This window comes from Schistocerca piceifrons, chromosome X (assembly GCF_021461385.2).
Source record: "Schistocerca piceifrons isolate TAMUIC-IGC-003096 chromosome X, iqSchPice1.1, whole genome shotgun sequence".
Taxonomy (NCBI): Eukaryota; Metazoa; Arthropoda; class Insecta; order Orthoptera; family Acrididae; genus Schistocerca; species Schistocerca piceifrons.
The window spans coordinates 67,718,945-67,727,342 of record NC_060149.1 but is presented as its reverse complement, the minus strand read 5'-3'; the positions used below and the strand labels follow the sequence as shown (position 1 = coordinate 67,727,342).

The window sequence follows — 8,398 nt, the reverse complement described above, 5'->3', positions numbered from 1 at the left end:
TTAATTAAACTCGTTATAGTGCATCCCAAACGTAGTTATCATTTTAACCACCAATTTCACCAAAAAATGTAGTACCTAGATTTACAAAGTGTATTAAACAACGTTTTTAACACGCGATTAAAAACACTTTATTTTAAACACGCCAGTTCGGACGGACAGGTGGACTGAGACAGATGGACAAAAAGGCTCCGCGAAAATTTTATTAAGTGCTTTGACGGATTCCTGAGAAGTTGACCTTTTATTGATATAATATTTACATTAAATGTCATTCAACATTTACTTACTTTGCATATGAAAGACAGAATTTAATGTAGCTTCCTTTGAACCGTATGACTACGTAGCTTCTCAGTCTATTGATTTCTGTGATCGCTAAGAGAATTCTTGTCCGTGAACTTCAGCGATTGCGGTTCGTTGATACACACTGGCGAAATTCCGTCAGTACACAAGAAACTCGTGCGATTCATTATAGAGTATTGCTCAGGTAGCTGGGATCCATACCAAAAATGATTTACAAGGGCTATCGAAAGTATACGAAGAATGGTAGCACTAATAGTAACAATTTGGTCTGACACATGAGGGAATATCATGGGGATACTGAAAAATCTGAAAAGGCACGCGCTTGAAGACAGACGCCAACTATTCCGAGAAAGTCTACATGAAAATCTTCGAGAACCAGAATTAAGTGTGGAAACAAGGAAAGTATACTAGGAATATACCACAACCACATACGTATCGCTCTCGTAGGGACTGCAGAGACTACAGTAGACAAACTACTGCGTGCATATGGGCATTTAAGCAATCCTTCTTTCTGCGCTCCATACTCAACTGGAACAAAAAGAAACCCTAATATGTGGTACAATGGGAAGTACCCTCTGCCAAGCACTCTGCAGTGGACTGCAGATCCCATGTAGGTTTCAGGCCAATAGGCAGTCCAGACCAGTAGTTACATGTGTCGTCTCGTGAAGAATTCCCCAACATGTGATGAAGGGTTTCCTTTGTGAAATACAAGCCCAGCAGTGTACTAAACAACTTTTGTGACTGCTGTGTTCACAAGAAAGAATGGATGTAGCGGTGGCAGCTTTACTGGCCCGTGGAGCAGTGGAAAAAATTTTATCGGCAGAGTATATGGTGTAGCACTCATATGGGCGTTTCCGGAGCTACCGAATGACAGTTTAACTTTCAGTTGGTGTATTGTGGTGGTACTGCAATTTAGTAAGCTGTTACAGTAATCTGGGATAGATCACGATTTGCGCTCAGACTACCAATTTTGTTCCACTGTTGATATTCCTGTAGACATTTTTATATTGTAAATATTTCGTCATTTTCAAGATTAGGAGAAAGTAGGCGAAACTAATTCTAGAAAAATGAAGTGTAACAGCAGTCTTGAAGAGGAGTGACGGGGCTTTCTGAATGGAGTGAACATTCTGAGGAGCACACAATTTGAACTGAGGGCAAACGAAAGAGAGATGAAAGTAATAAAGGATAGCAAAAATGAGAGTCCCGATAAATTTAACTTCAACATTTCTGTGAAAGAATTCTGCTGCCTCGGAAGCAAAATGCCGTATGACGCTCGAAGCAAGGAGGATATAGGAAGAACATTAGCACAGGAAAAGAAGGAATTCCTTGCTAAAAGAAGTCTGCTGTTATCAAAAATTGACCTTAATTAGAGAAAGAAATTTCTCTGTTTCTACGTCTTTAGCACACCACTGTTTGGTAGTGAAATGGTTCAAATGGCTCTGAGCACTATGGGACTTAACATCTGAGGTCATCAGTCCCCTAGAACTTAGAACTACTTAAACCTAACTAACCTAAGTACATCACGCACATCCATGCCCGAGGCAGGATTCGAACCTGCGACCGTAGCAGTCACGCGCTTCCGGACTGACGCGCCTAGAACCGCTCGCCCACCGCGGCCGGCTTTGGTAGTGAATCACGAGCTGTGGAGAAAACGGAAAAAGAAGGGCACTGAAGCACTTGAGAAGTGCAGTTATACATTGAGACGCAAAAGTCATGGGGTACCTCCTAATACCATTTCGGACCTCCTTTTGCCCGGCGTTGTGCAGAAACTCGACTTTTCATGGACCCAAGCAGTTGCTGGAAGTCCCCTTGGAGAAATATTTAGCCATGCTGCCTCTATGAGCTCCGTCATCAGGCCACATGTGGCCCACCGGGACCATCCGACCGCCGTGTCACCCTCAGATGAGAATGCGAATAGGAGGGACGTGTGGTCAGCACACCGCTCTCCCAGTAGTTATGATGGTTTTCTTTGAGCGGAGCCGCTACTATTCGGTCGAGTAGCTCCTCAATTGGCATCACGAGGCTGAGTGCACCCCTAAAAATGGCAACAGTGCGTGGCGGCGCGGATGGTCACCCATCCAAGTGCCGTCCACGCCCGACAGTGCTTAACTACGGTGACCTGACAGGAACCGGTGTATCCACTGCGGCAAGGCCGTTGCCTATGCTGCCTCTATAGGCGTCCACAATTAAGGAAGTGTTGCTTGTGCATGATTTTATGCACGAACTAACCTTTCGATTATGTCTCATACATGTTCGATGGGATTCATGTCGAGCGATCTTAGTTGCCAAATCATTCGGTCGACTTCTCCAGAATGTTCTTCAAACCAATCGCGGACAATCGTAGTCCGGTATCATAGCGCATTGCCATCCATAAAAATTCCATCGTTGCTTCGGAACATGAAGTACATGAGTGGCTACAAATGGTCACCACGTAGCCGAACATAACCAGAACCCAGTCCATTCGATGGAAACACAACCCTCACCATTATGGAGCCACCACAAGCTTGCCCATTTGCCTGTTGACAACAGGAGTCCATGGCTTCGAGGGTTCTGTACCGCACTCGAACCGTATCATCTGCTCTTACTAACTGAAATCGGGACTCTTCCGAGCAGGTAAAGGTTCTCCAGTCGTCTGGGGTTCAACCGATATTGTCACGAGCCCAGGAAAGGCAATGCAGGCGATGTGCTGTTAGAAAGGCACTCGCGTCGGTCGTCTGCTGCCGTAGACCATTAACACCAAATTTCGCCGAACTGTCCTAACGGATAAGTTCGTCGTACGTTGTACATTTATTTCTGCGGCTATTTCACGCAGTGTTGTTTGTCTGTTCGCACTGACAACTCCACGCAAAAGCCGTCCCTCTCGGGCATTAAATGAAGGCCGTCGGCCACTGCGTTGTCCGTTGTGAGAGTCAATGCCTGAAACTGGTATTCTGGTCACGCTCTCGACACTGAAGACCTTGCAATATTTAAATCCGTAAAGATTTCCGAAATGGAATGTCCTGTGCGTCTAGATCCAACTACCATTCCGCCTTCAGAACTAATTACCAGCGTGCGGCAATAATCACGTCAAAAACCTCTTCCCACCTGAGTACAAATGACAGCTCCGCCATTGGGCTGCCCTTTTACACCTTGTGTACGCAACAATACTGCCATCTGCAAATGTGCATACCGCTATCCCTTGACTTTCGCACCTCACTCTAGAAAGCTGCTAGGAACTGAGCGGACGGATAAGATAAGGAATCTGGAGGCTCTCCGCAGAAATCGGCGAGGAAACGAATATGATGGAAAGACTGACTAGAAAGAGAAACAATGTGACATAACATGTGTTGAGATGTCAAGGAATGACTTCCATGGAACTAAACGGAGCCGGGGAGGACAACAACTATGGACGAGGACAAAGTTTGGATTAGTAAATAATCGAGGACGTAGAGCGTAAGTGCTAGTCTGGGATGAGAGAGGAATTCGTGGCCTGCCGCATCATACTAGTCAGAATACTGACGTCCAATATGAAAAAAGCTGCCTTTCGGCGACATACACAAATTTTTTTATCAAAGCAGCGGAGTACAACTTAAATAAGATTACTGAAAGAACCAGTTAGATTTACACATAGCGGAAGCAGTTTGAAGCTTTTACGGTGGATTATATTGGTACCGTTCACGAAATGTCAACTATTGTGTCGTGGTTCGAAGCAAATAAAGTTAATTTACTGGACTGACCTGGCCTGATCAAAGCTCCAGCGTGAGCTTCTCTGATATTTTTATCGCGGTAACATTGTCGATTTTACAGTATCTGATCAAAAATATCCGGACGCCCTTATGTAGAGGGGAACTGACTACTAGTTGTGACGAGAGCAGGAGCCGCCAGTATAAAAGGAGGCGGAATTACCGAGTTGCAGCTGAATGAGTCAGCCACGAGAGATCACTGCATTCCATCATGGACTAGGCATTTGATGCCACCTGTGTAAATAATCCATCACTGTGATTTCAAACATTCTAAAGCTACCAGAGTCGTGTGTTGATGATTTGATTGTGAAGGGGAAACGCGATGGCTAAACCAAGACAGGCAGACCTCATTTACTGATGGGTTGGGATCATCGACCATTTTAGAGGGTGGTTGTCAAAAATAGCATGAAATTAGAGAAAAGAGTCACTCCTGCGTTCGAAAGTGCTATCAGCAGTCCAGTTAGCACAATGACTGTGGCGAGGAAGTTAAAAATATTGTGGCACAGTGGTCGAGCAGCTCTGGTTAAGCAGCACATTTCTGTAGTCAGTGTTAAAGACGCTTGATGTGGGATAAAGAGTAACTGCCCTGTGGCAATCCGGTGGAAGCGTTTGAGTTTAGCGAATGCCTGGAGAATGTTACCTGTCATTGTATGTAGTGCGAAGAGTGAAGTACGAAGGAGGTGGTGTTAGGGTATGGGGGTGTTTTTCGTAGTTAGGGTGTGGTCGCATTGTTGCGCTTAAGAGAACTATAAACGCGAAACGAGATGAGGACATTTTACAACACTGCATACTGCCTACAGTAGATGAATAGTTAAGAGACGATGAGTGTATGAACATGAGCATGCGTAAGGCAATGGCTTATGGATAGTAACATTCCTGAAATGGACTGGCCTGCCCAGAGTCCCGATCTGAAACAAACAGAACACCTTTGGGATAAGTTAGAACGTCGACTTCACTCAGACCACTACGTCCAGTACCACCTGCATACTTTTGATCATATTGTGTACATGAAATCAGTTTCCCAAAATACTGCCTTTGAAAAGAATGGAAACATATTGCATCTTCAGTTTATCAGAAGTCCACGTTCTTAGCTGAGCGGTGAACATACCTGACTGTCATACTGGAAGATCTGATTTCCAATCAGGCGGATTATCACTGGAAGGAGAACCACAACGTGGTGCATTCAGCTTCTTGAAGCCAACTGAGGAGCTGAATGAGTGTGAAGCAGCAGCTAAAAGGTCGGGAAAATGATCAAACGGCCCTCCATACCTCATGCAGTGCCACTGTTGAATGAGGACGACATAGAGGCATTTTTAGAGAAATGCCTTCTCCGTAAATTAATGATATCAAACGAAGTCTGCACACGATATTAATTAGATGTTCCTGTTTGTAAAATCAATATGAAGAGTGATGTACGGCCACATACAAGGAATCGACGATAGTGAACGAGTACATCTTTCTAGAATGACACTCCAAATCAAACGTAAAATCACAGCGGGTGTGTGATGATCACTCTAGCACTTGATGCATCTTTGAGAAACAATGCCTTATTAACTGTCGCACTATAGGCTGCACTCTTCTACTTATGTCTAGGAAGCTGTATGGGAAAAACTGCAGCCGTGATGCTGTGGGACTCCAAGGTTTAAGTTTGACAATCACTGGTGCAAAGTAGATACATCAGCGAGGTCACAGACGCCAAAATAGGACTAATTCTTGAGTGCACTGCTGGGCCTTCTTCCTCAGAGAATGGATACAAATACACTGAGTGATAAAAAAAGTGAAGCACTCAGAAGACTTTGTACTCGTGCACATCATCGTCAGGTATGTAAATGATTACAGTTGTAATCCTGTGTGCCAGATAGAATAGCCACCATAGTGTATAAGTGTTGCTCGTATGCAATAGTGTTACCTGGTCTGGAAGGGTGTATAAGGGGCGTGAACAGCCTAATATCTTGAGAAATCGCTCTGAGCGACATGAAGATGTCACGTACTGCTGTGAAACAGCGTTGGAAACACCTGAAGGGGCCTCGTTGTGGGTCTCTATATGGTAGACTGATCGAATCGGCAATATCCAAATTTGTGGAGCATTCGGATCCGACAGTAGCCCGGTGTTGGACTGCATGGGTACCAGAGGGGAGGCATATTCGTCGCCGAGGTTCTAGTCGACCACGTCTTCCCATCGTAAGGAAAGATTGTCACACTGTGCCTCAAGCACATTGTAACCCCTTCACATCTGCGTCTGCCATCCGAGACACATTCTGTGTTATCTCGCACCACTGGTTGGAGTCCTACGCGTAGGCTGCTGTTAACACCACAACATGACGGTTGCATTTTTAGTGGTGCCGTGAGCGGGAAGCATGGACTGCCGACGAATGGCGTCGCATTGTGTTCAGTGACTAATCGTGGTCCAGGACTACCCCGAATGACCATCGTCGGCGACTATGACGGCGGAATGGCAAGAAATCCCTTTCTTACAGTGGAGAGGTGTAGCTGTGTTACGCCTCGCGCCTCGGTGTAACGAGCCATCCGGTACGACTTCAGGACTCGGGTGGTAGTGATGAGGGAACTTCAAATGGTTCAAATGGCTCTGAGCACTATGGGACTTAACTTTTTAGGTCATCAGTCCCCTAGGACTTAGAACTACTTAAACCTAACTAACCTAAGGACATCACACACATCCATGCCCGAGGCAGGATTCGAACCTGCGACGTAGCGGTCGCACGGTTCCAGAATGTAGCGCCTAGAACCGCTCGGCCAACCCGGCCGGCCGATGAGGGAACTCTGACGGCATAACGATACTTGACGGACATCCTGCGTCCTCAAGTTTTACTTTTCTATGAATTACCTGCGTGGTGATGACACACTACCGTGGCCAGCAAGTTCAACAGATCTGTCCCCGATAGAACATGTGCCAGTACTTAGGATGTAACGGACCTGTGACAACAGTTGTGGGGCAGCTTGCCTCAGGAGGGGATACAACGGTTTGATAACACTCTGCCCAACTGATCAGTGCACGTAAATTTGACTCAATTTTGCTATCATGGAAATAAGATCACATACCCTCTCTGCACGTGCCCATTTCTTTCCACCTGTCTTTCAGATTGCTTCACTTCTTTTGTCAGGCAGTGTACATTCTTCACGTGTGCCAGTGGACAGTGTTGCTCCGATCAGCCATGAGCGATATCCTTCATCCGTAATTCCCAATTAAATTCGAACTTCGATCGAGGAAAAAACATTTTTCCTTATGGCTTAAGGCGAATGACGAGACAATTTTTTTTTGAAAGGGCACTTCCGATTTCCTTTCCAATCCTCCTGCAATCAGAGCTCGTGCTCCGTCTGTTAGAACCCCGTCGACAAAGGTAGTTAAACCCCAATCTCTCTTCTTTCATTCGAGGATAATAGTCAGGAAAGCAACAGTAAGTGCTTCTTTGATCCAGTTATCACGACATATTGATATTTTTTAGTGTGATTCAGACGTGATACTCAGAAGATGAAATTACGAGACCTATATCATTTTTATTCATGGGCGTAAAGCGGTTCTCAACTCGTAGGATGCTCTGAACACAAATGCTTTGTTATCCATTGTCTTCTTGGAGGGAGTACGCCATTGCCTTCTTGCGAGATAAGAACCGTCTGCGATATTCTTGAAAATTTTATGCATGTTGAGAGTGCAATCCCTTCACCTTCTCCATTTCCCCGGATGTGCTACACACTAAGCATTTTGGGAATGGAGAGCTATAAGCGGCAAGCTGAATATTTGAATCGGTTGCGGAGGTGTTCTCGTCTGCAACATACAGTCCAGCTCTGCTCACGAATGGTTGGTGTCTGCGTTTGAATCCCTATACGGTAGTTACTTAAAGCGTCCTTTATGTTCCAACTTGCGTTTCCTGTATCTACCACACGTAAAAATATTATCTATTTTGCGTCATTTGATGGAAAGATTTGCTTCGACATCCCAAACCATTTAAGGAATGTTGGAGTGTTAATGCTGGGTGGGACAGCTGGTAGAGAACAATGGTACTCATAATGGGCCTTCCACGTGACTTCCATCTGTGAACTGAAGAGTAATAGCACTCTGCATGTGTGTCTACGCGTCTGTATGGACGTCTCAGATTGTTGTGGAACATTGGTTATCTCATGGAGGAGCGGGCTGCAGATACCAGTTCCTGCAATCCATATTTAGGTTTTCCTGGTTTGTTTCAGTCACTTAAGACGAGTACCGGCATTATTACTCCGAAAAGACCACAAGCTTTTTTTCATGTTCAGTCGTTATCCAGACGAGCTGGTGATCCATCTCAATGGCTTTGTGATCTGTAGGACTCCACATCGCATCCGGCTACCTACGCTTACGTTTCTCGAGTCCCCACATTGAGAGCATG

General features: G+C 45.3%; 1 pseudogene; it reads right to left on the bottom strand.

Moving 5' to 3' along the window:
- Positions 1–2,339: 2,339 nt before the first annotated feature.
- Positions 2,340–2,457, bottom strand: LOC124723250 (annotated as a pseudogene).
- Between the last annotated feature and the right edge of the window lie 5,941 nt (positions 2,458–8,398).